Genomic DNA, 14236 nt, shown 5'->3' on the forward strand with positions numbered 1-14236 from the left:
CGTTGGCGGCGGAGGATCTTCGTCAGTTCCATAAACAGCAACCGCACCTCCATCGGTTGCTGCTTTTAGTTTTCCGGATATCGGCTCGCAGAGCGGCCCCGGGCTGGGCCGGTGTATGGTCGGCGCTGCGGCGACTGGTAGCGGCCTGGTGACGGCGAACGGGACGGTCGTTGAGGGCTCCACTGAGTAGCGGTGAGGTAGTCGGCGATGTCACGATGTCGTTCACCTTCCCGAGTGCGCGGTGCGTTGACGGCGAACCCTTGCAGTCCCATTTCCCGGTATGGGCATCGGCGGTACACATGACCGGCTTCCTCGCAGTGGTAGCAGAGCGGGCGGTGGTCAGGAGCGCGCCAAACGTCTGTCTTCCTTGGGTAGCTGCGCTGGGGAACGGGTGGGCGTGCTGGCGGCGGCGGCGGTGGTAGACGGAATTGCGGCTTTACAGGGCCCTGGCGCGGTCGTGGAGGGGGACCTTGACGGCGCACGACGGTGGCGTAGGTCACCGCTTCTGGCTGGGGCTGCGATGATTGTGGTTGTACCTCGGGAACTCCGAGCGATCGCTGGACTTCTTCTTTGACAATTTCAGCGATTGGATCCACTTGGGACTGCGACCTTGGGTAGAACTTCTGCAGCTCCTGCCGTACGATCGCTCTGATAGTCCCGCGTAGATCGTCGCTAGCCAGTGATTGAACCCCGGCGTAGTTTTTAGAGTTCGTGCGGCGATCGAATTGCCCGTTTCGCATCTCGAGTGTCTTCTCGATGCTGGTGTCCTCGCGAAAAAAGTCGTCGGCGGTCTTTGGTGGGCTTCGTACCATTGCGGCAAGAGTTCCTCTTTCACACCAGGCATGAGTAGGCGGACTTTCTTCTCCTCAGGCATTTCGGGGTCGGCGTGACGGAATAGGCGGCTCATTTGCTCCGTGAAAATCGCGGTTGTCTCATTAGGTAGCTGCACCCGGGATTCTAATAGCGCTTGGGCTCGTTCTCGGCGTACGACGCTTGCGAATGTCTGCAGGAAGCCGCTTCGGAACAGGTCCCAGGTTGTCAAGGTGGCTTCGCGGTTCTCGAACCACGTCCTGGCAGCGTCTTCCAATGCGAAGAAGACATGTCGCAGTTTGTCGTCACTGTTTCAGCTGTTAAACGTTGCGACCCTCTCATACGTTTCCAGCCAGCTTTCCGGGTCCTCAAATGTGGAACCGCGGAACGTCGGTGGTTCCCTGGGCTGCTGCAGCACGATGGGGGACGCTGGGGCTGCCATTGGGGTTGCCTTGGCCACAATCTTCTTGGTCGTCTCAGATAGAAGTCCGTGCTCCGGGGGCAGCTGTTGAAGATGGCGGCTTGCTCGATGTTCCGGGACTACGTTGGTGTTCTCTTTGAGGTCCGGGCTTTGATCACTGCTTGTCGGCGGCGTCCGGTACATGAACAAAAAGCACCTCCACCAGATGTCACGTGGTGGTGACGTAGAACACAGTAGCAATACTGTGAACGACAAAACTAACTTTTATTGGGCGAACCTGTGCCCACAAGACAGGCTACACTTATAGCACAACGATAGCGGCGTACACGATCGGCGATCGTCGAAAATCTGATCAACGGTTCAAGCGCGTCGGCTTTTATACATCAATCGTCGAATGTTCCAGACTAATCGTTGGGACCCGCGTGCCTTCCACAAAGTTCTACACCATTCGCGTCAGAGGACGAAATCAGATAACATAAGGTGCGGCGACAACAGAAAGCGGATTCATCGATAATTTTCCAGGAACTTTGGATACATGCAGGCGCGTCCCGCGCTGTGCGATAACATTCGTTAGGCGGCGAAACGTGGTCGCCCGATAAAGATAAGCACACGTGTCAATATGTGAAATTAGGGCTCTGTCCCTCTCAACTATTGCTAAGTCGTTAGTATACTTGAGTTGCTTGCTGAGTGAATTGGCCCCTCTAACGTGTCGTAACTCGGATTAGTATAGTTCTGTGGAGGGTCATCTGTTAAGGGGCGACTCCTGTTATGGGGCATCCGATAACGAGCCCTCAGTACCACAGCTGTAGAGCGTTGTTTTCTCGAAAGACTTGGCACCGTAGCACGGCCGCTCGCAGGGTGTCGTATTAATATATCAAAAATTATATATTGAGGTCTAATTAGCGTGTTTTGTTTCATATGCTACGCAAGCGGAAAACGATATAGTCGGTAAACGAACACTGGATGAAAGAAAGATTTATAGTACTAAACCTACTGTATAATGGTGCCGGTCATTTACATCCTGTGCCCCGTATGTGTGGTCGCTGACCGCGACGGTTTGCTTGCATGCAGAATCACCTCACACCTGATCAGTTTCTTGATGAAGGATGGAATGGGAAAAAACGATTAAGGGCAAATGCTGCCTCTAGCGTATTTTCTTATAAGTACACAGCAGAGCATGTTAATGCTATCCTTTTTAAAAAGGGGCTAGCATGCCTTGAGTGAATATTCACTAATAAGTTTCAATTTCTGTGCCTGTGGACTCACCCTTACAACATAAAAAACCAAGAAACACTGACACCAGCGACAACATAGGGGAAATTACTGGTGCTTAATAAATGAGATGAAGAAACGATAAATTAATGGAAATGACAGTGTATGAAAAGCAACTTGCCGCAGGTGGGGAACGATCCCACAACCTTCGCATTTCGCGTGCGATGCTCTACCAATTGAGCTACCGCGGCGCCGTTTCTCCATCCACTTTCTTGGGTATTTATGTTTCCTAGTCGAACCCTGAGAATGTTAGCCAGTGCCACCACTCACAGACCTTGGCGGCGGACGTGGAACATCCTTTCTGCTGCAGGCGTCACGGGAACGTCATCTTCTCGTTCATTACATAGAGAGGGTCTCGAATCCGGCAACATTGATGCCTTCAGGTAGCATGTGTGGGTTTATTGACAGTTTTGGTGAAGGCAACCGCCTTCACACACAAAAAAATCACGTTCTCATGACGCCTGCGGCAGAAAGGATGTTCCACGTCCGCCGCCAAGCTCTGTGAGGGGTGGCGGTGGCTAGCACTCCCCTGCCCAGGGTTCTACTAGGAAACATAAATACCCAAGAAAGTGGATGGGGAAACGGCACTGCGGTAGCTCAATTAGTAGAGTATCGCACGCGAAATGCCAAAGTTGTGGGACCGTCCCCCACCTGCGGCAAGTTGTTTTTCATCCACTTTCATTTCAGTGAATTTATCGTTTCTTTACTTCATTTATTAAGCACAATTATCCCTACGTTGTCCTTGGTGTCAGTGTTTGTTGGCTTCTTATGATATGAGTAATAAAAAACGGGCCCCTCGGTTAACCCCCCTTTCTTCTCGTTCCTCACCCTTACAAGTCACACGTGGAGAAGCACCTCATGGCATCACGACATCGAGATGAGCTGAGACTACAGACCCAAACCAGACATTTTCAGCACCAGCAACTAGTATTATTTATTTATTTATTCAAGTACCTTCAGCACCCGAAGGCATTATTGCAGGGGGGCATACACAGTGTACATAAGCTCGAGAAAATACAGAACTGGTCAACGAAAAATAACACAACAGAAAAGTTCACGCCGCTATAAGTTCAGCAGAAATGCTCTGAACGATGCTTCAGTGCGACAATCAGCAATTTCCTGCGGTACTGATTCCACTGTGATATTGTGTGTTAAAAAAAACGAATGCTTGAAGACGTTTGTTCTACAAATAAGTTCTCTTATTTTCAAAAAGTGGTCACTAGATACACTTGTTTGCTATCTTTTCCTGGTGTACGCTTTATCGTACAGACAACTCAGCACTTGAAATGGCTCAAGACAACCCTGGCATCTTCAAGCCTGATTCAGCGCCTTAAGGTAGGATAATGCTCTTGGTCGACACTTTGCGGGCCAGGCGCAGGCCTTATTGTTTTCTGAAGCCTGCGCTACAGTCCTCGTGAGTGAACACAAACGTTTGCTAGTGTTAAATTGTGTACCGAACAATAAATGCACCTGACATTACGAGTACCACTGTCGAAGTGATACTCGTTCACTGAGTTTTACTGATCTATGTTTTTTTATCATGCAGATGACCCGTTACCGCAAGCTGCACCTGCCGCACCCCAGGCTGCTGCGGGTGAGATAGTGCTCTTGGTCTAATTGCTTTGTGAAGCCTACACTTTAGTCCTCATGAGAGAACACAAATGTTTGCCAATGATAAATTACGTACCAAATAATAGATGCACCAGACATTTTTTTCCTAGTCGAAGCAATGCTTGTTCTCTCAGTTTTACTGATGTACGTTTTTTTTTATCATGCAGACGACTCAGTACCGCAAGATGCACCTGCTACGCCCCAGGCTGCTGCGGGTGAGATAATGCTCTTGGTCTTATCACTTTGTGAAGCCCACACTACAGGCCTCATAGGTGGAGACAAATGTTTCCTTGTGCTCAATTGTGTACTAAATAATCAATGCACCAATCATTGGGAGTACCACTTACATAGCTTTCCCTAGTCCAAGTGATACTTGTTCACTTAGTTTTACTGATGTATGTTTTGTTATTGTGCAGACGACTGAGTACTGCAAGATGCATCTGCCACACTCCAGGCTTCTGCGGATGAGAAAATGCTCTTGGTCTAATTGTTTTGCGCAGCCTACACTTTAGTCCTCATGAGAGAACACAAATGTTTGCTAGTGCTAAATTACGCACCAAATAATAAATGCACAAGAAATTTTTTCCTAGGCCAAGCGATGCTTGTTCTCTCACTTTTACTGATGTACGTTTTTTTTATCATGCAGACGACTCAGTACCGCAAGATGCACCTGATACGCGCCAGGCTGCTGCGGGTGAGATAATGCTCTTGGTTTGATAACATTGTGAAGCCCACACTACAGTCCTCATAAGTGGAGACAAATGCTTCATTGTGCTAAATTGTGTACTGAATAATAAATGCACCAGGCATTGGGAGATCCACTTACATAGCTTTCCCTAGTCCAAGTGATACTTACTCAGTTTTCACTCAGTTTACTTACCGTTCTTCAGTTTCACTCACTCAGTATCACTCAGTTTCACTCAGTATTACTCAGTTTCACTCACTCAGTTTCACTCAGTATACTTACTGTTCACTCAGTTTTACTAATGTAGGTTTTGTTATTGTGCAGACGGCTCAGTACTGCAAGATGCACCTGCCACACTCCAGGCTTCTGCGGGTGAGGTAATGCTATTGGCCTAATTGCATGTGAAGCCTACTTTCTAGCCCTCATGAGTGGACAAAAATGTTTCCTTGTGCTAAATTAGGTACCAAATAATAAATGCAACAGGCATTGCGAGTACAGCTGACGTGGCTTTTCCTGGTCCAAGTGATACATGTTCTGCCAGTTCTATTGATGTATGTTTTTTTATCATGCAGACTACTCAGTAGCGCAAGGTGCACCTGCCATGTCCGAGGCTGCAGGTGAGAATGTTCTTTTTAAACACATGAAAGGCTACACGCAGATGTTATCACTCTGTGAAGCCTACACTGCACGCTTTATAAGTGGAGATAAATGTTTGCTAGTGTTGAATTGTGTACTGAAAGATAATTGCGCTGTACACTGAGTGTACCACCAGTCTAGCGTTTCTGTAGTGCAAGCGACACTTCCTGTCCTTGTTTTCCTGAAGTGCAGGCCTTTGGCATGAAGACTGCTCAACATTGAGTGCACCACAACAGGACGCATGTGGTACCTTTGACACCGCTTCAGCACCTTCAGGTGAGCGAATGCATTTGCTTGAGACACACTGCGGGCCCTGTGCGGATTCTATTTCTAGGATAGTGAGGAAGAAATGATTTGTTGCACTGTACTTATTAGGGCACAGCGTGGGCATTAACTAATGTTCTGCAGCTGTATATATTTGCTTCTTGTATGATGCCAGATATGTCAACAAGGAAAACTTTTAAGTGTTCGTAATCACCTGTTTGCTTGCAGGGGCGTTGCAAAGAAAGCTTTCAAACACTGGTGTTCCTGTGACAGACTTGTTTTCTACACCGCGAGTTAAGTTACCAAATGAGAGATCAGTTCTTTGTCATAAGATCAGTGCTGATGCTAGTAATGAGCTTATTCATTTGTCTGTCCACAGGGTACAAATTTTCTTTAAGATCACGGAGGCAGTAGATCTGGAACGACGCCTCAAGCTAGAGTACAAGCGACCGCATAACGCAGAAACCGAGAAAGACCGACTGCGTGAATCAGTGTCAAAAGGTCTTTCTCCTGACCAAGTTCGTGTGCTGGAGAAGGGCACGATGCGAGGCAGCTCATGGTCACCAGAGATGGTTCAGAAAGCTCTACAATTATAAGTTGCCTATGCCAGGAAGGACTGTGACTTTGTGAAAGAGAATCTTGTGCCTCTGCCAGCAAAAAGAACAGTCCAATAGCAAGTGGAACACGTAAAATTCAGGCCAGGTAAACATGATAGATGACTTAAGAGTATTGTGATGTTCCTTAGTGTTGATGCAACATGTACAGTCGCGTGCAATATGAGCTGCAACGTGGTGCATATGTTCAAAAGGACACCACGACCGTACAGCGGCGCTGACATACGAATGACTGGAGGAGTAAAGTTTCTTACAATTACTCGTGTTAATTACACCAAGTTTTCGTATGTAGGCGCCACTATTCAGTCTTGGGGCCCCTTTCAGCACGTACACCGTGTTGCAGACCATATTGCACGTGACGGTGCATTTCTTAAGGTATCTTGGATGAGGTGTTTGCGGCGCTGAGGCAGAGATCTTCATTATTGCAACTAAAAAAGCGCCATGCCTGCTTGCTAATGAATAAAATGCATCAAATGGAAGCATTATCGATAAGTAGAACTCTCTACTGGTAATCTTATGTTATTGTACATATTGTACTTTGAAATTAATAAGTTGGACTTTTATTCTGTTGTCATGGCTTGCAACAAAATTTCGGGCGTTTATGCTCATTTTTGGGACCTAAAACAATGTTTTGGTGCAGTAGGTAAGCAAGCGCAAATAACCTTTGCAAATTACGATCCGTTTTATACAATGAGTAAAAATCTGTGGCCTATATTTTTGATGTAGAAACTAAACAAAACTTCACTTGAGATGTTTTAAAGGCAGCAGTGGTATTACGCAGTCCTCTGTAAGCATTCACTGCCCTTGGCTGGGCACATAAAGAATTCTGTGCTGTCTGTGAGCATATTGCGGCGATTGTGTTATTTCATACAAATACTCTGACTCGGTGACCATGTAACGCTCTTTAAGAGCTTAGCTTTTGCGTCTTACCTTGACACATCTAGTGGAGCACTTGCAAAGGTGGTAAATTTTTAAAAGAAATCTTCAGGCAGTCATCTATGCCGAACGCTTAGGAGAAATGGAGAAACAAAGAAAATACAGCTAAGGTAAGACAAGGGTGAACAGTATGAGTCTAGATAATTATGAAAGAGTAACAGGTGGCATTCATGTAGGTGCTTTCAACCTGCAGATTGTGCTTCGTCTCACTCAGAATAACCTTGTGGGCAGAAAACAAGGTATCAGCCCAGGCAAGTAACAGTGGAGCAGGTCTCTTTTGCAGTGCATTCACTTCACACACTCTGGGGTCTTGAGTTATCACTGCTGGGGACATCCAGCATCTACGTGCGTGAATCACACGACCGCTGCAAAGCCAGTATTGAGTAGCAGTGCCAGAGGTGAAGTGAGTTGATAATGTTTCCAATGGACAGTGATAGCATCCACCTAATTCATCCCGTGATGAAACTGCGTCATTGAGGAACCCATCAATTTTTGTTCGGAAGTGCAAACTTGCATTGTCCAGGTGGTAAGTCATCCTCAGAAGCTCAGTAACTCTGATAACTGACCGTGATATCACATTGACTGAGCAAGGCACCATCATTGCTACACTTTTTAGAAGTCATCACAAAAATTCTTAACAAAAAATTTCGAAAAACCCACCTCACAATTACTGTTGACACTAGATTCATATTGAAGCAATTTAGCCACCCGATAATAATGACGAGCCATTCCTGTGATGACACTCTGATGACTTTATCGTTCGTTGCCAGTCATTCGAATGCAGCGTCATTGTCATCACATTGTCGTCCAGCCATTGCGGCACTGTCTGCCAGCCTAGCAACAGCCCTAACCACCCCCACCACTACCTTGTGTATTGCGTTTGCCATGAAAGTGCTCACAGTATAGTAATCTCTCGAAATCACTGCTTGCCATTGCAGGGCACCCCGCAATTAGGCCCTCAATGCGTCCCTCAAGGAAGAGTTACAAACCTATGATCTGGTGTTCATGCTGGCTGGACTCACGACTCGATGAAAGCAGGCCATTGCTTACCACTTTACTGGTACAACATACAGTGTTGTTATTGTGTGCTAGCTCTTGGTGCATTAGTTTAAAGCAATATCTAAGCATAAGTGTCATGAAAGCTAGAAAATGTCAACCTTACTGCTGTGAAATAACAATTACATAAAAACATTAAGTTATAGGATTGCATTCTGGTTTAACCTTTCGTTGTTCTTGTGTTTTACGAATATGCCACTTATATTTGGTGGCCTATTAACCTTTTCTGCCTTCGTTTCTTTAGCGGCTTCTACTTTTGATGCGCAGCAAGTAAAAGAGCGCATTTTTTATGTCATCAAGAGAGCAGAAGCTGCAGGTATCACAGTTAATGAAGTGGTCACTGATATAGGCCCAGGAAACAGCAATTAGGAGGCTTTGTGACATTTGTGCTTCAACATATGGCAAGCCCCAGACGTCATGTCTCCATCCCTGTGGCAGTGGGCAATGGCTGAATTTTCTAGCGGATTCGCCTCACCTACTCAAAAATCTGAGAGGTGATCTGGGCAGGGGCCAGGAAATCATCGTGGACAAAGTGACAGTTGCCGGGCATATACTACCCAGCTATAGGTCAGTCTGCAAAATGCATGATAGAGCTTTACCTGACATACCACACTGCGAGGGATTGTCCAGGCTTCCGACTACTCTCCAGATGTCTTCAGAGCTATAAACTTCGATGTTTAGAGATTCCACAATAATCAAACAAATATGGGACTACTGTAACTTGTTTTTGTCTTTGGCCGTCTTCCTTGAACATGTCAGAGAAGCTTGCGCTATAGACGAGACACACAAACTGAAGCTAATGCCACATCTAAAGACCTATGACCTGGACCCAAATCATTATGAAAAGATGAATGTGTCGCCTCAGCACATTCACTCTTGCATCATAGCAGAGTTGCGGCCTTGCGGTACATGGTTGGCAAAGCCCTGCTGCCAAACACAGCTCTGACAACCGCATTTTTTATTGACCAAGCATTCTTTTGTTTCACGATAATAACGTCGCGGACAAGAAAGACTGCATTAAGTGATCTTTTCCTCCAAAAAGCAGACGATGCCAAGCAGTTTCTGCAAGACTTCATTGCTTTATTCACAGGGCTCATCATAGTCGACAAGACTGGCAAAGGGGCCGCAAACCTGTGCAGACTGGCGCTGTTTTGTCAATCGTTGCTGCTTTAGCTTTGCGAGAGTGCTACATTACGCAGCAAGGTTTCAAGCTTTTGATGCTTCGTTGATTGAGCCAAGATGCCCTTGAAAAATTGTTTAGCTCAATCAGGTTTAAAACACCTGTGCCCGATTCTCTGAAGCCACGTCTGCTCCACGGTTCTCGCTTACTACCGGCGTGTCTAGTGCGTGCCTGATTGTACACGTCACGTGGACCGAGAGACGCCCTCGTGCCACTGCTCGCGCGTTCGTCATCGTCTTTTTCCACCATGGCTCCGATGCCACTCATCACACCAGCGTTTCCATACTGCCTGCCCTTCTGCGAAGGCGCTAACGGCACTGGACTAGTAGGTGCGGCGATTTAGGTGAGTCTTGTAGTGCGCTCCGACGGACAGTTGCCTTGATTCTTCATAAACCTAATGGAATCGTGCAGACGCGCACAGCTCCACGCTTGAGGCACAAGCGCTCACATCGTTTTTCTAATATCCATGCGTTTCGCGGAACTGTTCTTCAATAACACCGGATTGATGGACACCATTCGATCCGTGAATTCAAGTGGAACCTGTGGATATTAAATTTCTGCCCCAGGCACCGTTTATTCTCCCACCGCGAACCTGACAACAACCCACAAGTAAGATGGGCGCAAGTTACGTCATCCACTGCCAAACACATACCTGAAAGTCCCGAATACCAAAGCATTATTGCCGAAAACAAATTTCTCAAAGCTCGCTTAGCATAAATCAAACAAGAGCTGACCACACTCCGTTCCACCCAAACTGAATCCAAACTCACAAATTCGAAACGGGGGATAGCTAAGAAATTGGCGAAGCCAGAATCCGTTAATCGAGGCATGCTGTCCAATCAATTCTGCATTTAACGCAGCAAATGCAGAATTTACAACAATAAATGTGCACCGAGCTGCAAAACATAAAAAGCTATGTAGACAATTCCGCCAGCAGCGTATGCGGTGCCATGCCCAAGCGAGTAAATGTTAGGTCGGGTGCGCCAACGCGGCGCCTGAAGACAATAGATACAACGGACAGCGAACGCACTAATAATGGCGAATCGACGTACAAGTTCACATGAAACCCTAGAAATTTGGAAATGAAATTGTCGCACTCTCCACAATAATACAGCCGCATGATCTCACTTCATGCAAACGGCGTCAATCTGGTCACACGTAATGTGTGTTCACGAACTCGGCAACAAAATAAACACACTAATTGGCTATGTTTACCACACCCACCCCTACCAACCAAAAACCGCAACGTTGGTTCGAAAAGGCATCGCAGTGAGTCTAAGCTGCATGTTGCAAACACATTTTCAACAGCAAATTTTAACGATCGGGCCCTGTAGACGCAGCAAACCCAAAACCATAACTATCGATGTCTGCAGCATCCCCCCCCCCCCCCCCCCCACTCACCCAAAGGAAGGAACCGGCAATTTCAAAGACCTATTTCGGCACGCAAAATCCCTAGCACGAAATCAGGATAATGTACCACTACTTGGGGACTTCAACTCACCGCATACAGACTGGGGGTATCCGACGGACTCCCTTAAAGGTGGCAACCTGGTGGAGGTGATGCAGGATTACAATATGAGATTAGTCACAATCCTGGACTCTCCCACGCGAACCGGAAATAGCGTCACCACAGACACTTTTCCAGACCTCCCGTTTGCAAATATTTAAGAACGAATCAGCTGCAATAACCTCGAGGAAATGTTAGGTAGGGACCACACCATCTTAAGCATTTTGGAAAACTCGCCCAAGAGCAGACGACCACGGGGTCAAGCAGCGATCACCGACTCGAAAGCGTATCGGCAAAATCAACGAAACACCCAGCTCAACAACCCGACGACCCAGGCTGGACAAATACGGACAGCCTACAGGCGGACCACCAAAAAAGTGGCGCTAACAGATGACATTCCAGCAGTTGACCCACACCTGCTGGATCTCTGGCAAAAGAATCGCAGCCTCATAAAACGATGTAAGCGACAGAGGCATAATCGAAAACTAAAACTTAAAATAGCGAAATTTTCCCAAGAGGCGAATGAATACGCCCAGCAATTGGATGACGACAATTAGATGCAATTCGGTGCGTCAATGCAGCGCACCCTATGCACACAAGAAAACGTGGGCCATAGGCCGAAGTATGATGGACCTATTAAGCATTAAAGCAGCCACCTCATGAACGCTAAGGCGAATAGCTAGGGAATTCGAAGGTACGGATGAGGAATTTCTGCGGAAACTTAGAGAAACCTATATAGAAAACCCTCCCAAAAAGCAGCAATACCCTTCGTACCACGGCGCAGCTAACTACGAGCAGGATGCCCCAATAACAGCAGCTGAGGTATACATGCGGCAGTGCAGTCCCTAAAGCAAACACAGCACCTTGTAGTGATCAACTCAGTACTGCTATGATAAGAAATCTCAGCTACGAAACCCTTATTCAAATCACAGACTTAACACGCAGGTCTGGGACACCGAAGTGGTGCCGAGGGAGTGGAAATAGGCTAAAATAATCCCAATACCCAAACGCGCGAGGGACAAAATGTTTCAAAATCTGCGAGCAATCTCGCACACATCCTAGTTAGGGAAACTATTTGAGAAAGTCGCGCTAATGCGCTTAACCTCTCACGTGGAAAATAACCAACTCTTCCTGCTCTCAATGTTCGCATTTCGGCTCCATCTATCCCCCCAAAACCTTTTCCTCGTGATAAAAGACGAAATCTGAAACTTTTCGGCAGGCAGCTCCGATAGGATAGTGGCAGCGTTAGACCTTAAGAAAACATCCGATACGATATCACACCAGCTCATACTAGAAGAGCTGCAACAATTAGGCTGTGGCGAGGAAACCTGCACCTACATACGTTCTCTTCTGTAAGAGCGCAGGGCCACCACAGGTGTCGACTCACTCCGATCGGAAGAAATGCAGGTACCAGGCAGAGGCACCCCGCAGAGTGCCACCTTGTCACCACTGGTATTTAACATCGGAATGCGAAGGCTCGCTCTGTCCCTGGAGACAATACCAGCTTTAGGTCACGCACTGTACGCTGACGACATTACCTTACGAGTCTCGACAGGCTCAAGTGGCCATAAGGAAAACGCCCTGCAGCAGGCAATAAACAAAGTCGACGCCTTCAAAGACACGGCGGCCATTTGCTGCGCGCCGGAAAAATCGGAACTTATTCGACTCAAAGCAAAATACATGAGCACAGAACCAGAGATCCGGCTAGCGCTCCAAGATCAACCAATACGGGAAGATCAAGAAATGCGAATTATGGGCCTCTGGTTACAAAGTAACAGCAGTCTAAATCACACCCTACTCTTGCTTATATCTACAGTTCATCAGGTGCCCCGAAGGATAGACAGGCTAACCTCCCACAGCAAGGGCTTTAACGAGAACGGAACTATCACATTGATAAAAGCTTCTATAGTCAGCAGAGTGAAGTGCAGCCTACCTTACCCGCCTTCTAGGAACACTGAAATACGAGCCATCAGCGTCCTGATACGGACAGAGTACAAAACCGCTCTGGGACTAACTTAACATACTGCCATGGATCGAGTGGAAGCTATAGGTTTGTACAACACGTACGAAGAGCACGCAGCCGCAGTGATCATATCTCAAAGGGAATGAGGAGATATAACGACCACAGGCAGGGTCCTGCTCGAGCGCTTAGGGTGTCCGCTACGACCTCCGTACCTAAACGAGGAAACCGCCCGAATGCCCCGGGAAATACAGAACTGAATAATAGCCTCTCCGATACCAAAATACCTGAATCCAAAGTATCATCAAGCTAGAAGGCGGGCAAGAGCTAAGAATTTATAAAAGCGTTCCGATTCGCATCCAGAAACGATCTACAAGGACATAGCTAAAATACAATATAACAGGTACTGCATAGCGGCTGAAAGCCAGCGATTGACCATAACAGCTTCTACCAAAGCTAAATTAGCCAGTACGGCAGAAGCGCTAGCGTTCGCCCTACCCATCAAGGGTAAAGACTAGAGAGGAGAATCAGCCTTGGTACTCAAAGATTCCTAAGTAGCCTGCCGCCTATATTTAAAGGGACACTAAAGACAAATATTAAGTAAAGGTAAAGTGATAGAATGGTGCTCGAGGATCCCTAAGGCGTCAATATTATCGCGAACAGAGCCTTAATAATCGAGAAATTGAGGTAAATGCAGAACATGGTTAGAGACTCCCCAGGGACATTCAAACACTCGCCAGATGACGAAAGCACTCCTCAGTTAAATTCTGTCACTAGTACTCAGCCATTCGTTGAAAAAGAATCCTTGTATTATAAGGCGAAATAAAATGCAACTTGTCAAGTTCTATTTCATTTTTTTAGAAAAAAGAAATCATTTAAATTACGCTTGACAACGACGCGGGTGGTCGAAAGGATTCATTATCGCTCGACTCCGCGCCGCCCACGCTTTCGCGTTTCACTATTTTTGTTATCGCGTCCTGTTGCGCTGGTTTTGCTCGCTTGCGAAACGCACAAACTGCAAGTAGCAGAGGATGCAACTTCCATGTGATGTCGCGGAATGCCAGAACGGTCTACGCCACTTGACCAAAAACCAGCTGCAGCGGCGAATCCACCACTCTGGATGGATGGATGAATGGATGGATGGATGGATGGATGGATGGATGGATGGATGGATGGATGGATGGATGGATGGATGGATGGATGGATGGATGGATGGATAATGTGAGCGTCCCCTTTGGAACGGGGCGGTGGGTTGTGCCACCAAGCTCTTGCTACTATAGTGCC

This window comes from Dermacentor andersoni, chromosome 10 (genome assembly GCF_023375885.2).
Source record: "Dermacentor andersoni chromosome 10, qqDerAnde1_hic_scaffold, whole genome shotgun sequence".
NCBI classification, from domain to species: domain Eukaryota; kingdom Metazoa; phylum Arthropoda; class Arachnida; order Ixodida; family Ixodidae; genus Dermacentor; species Dermacentor andersoni.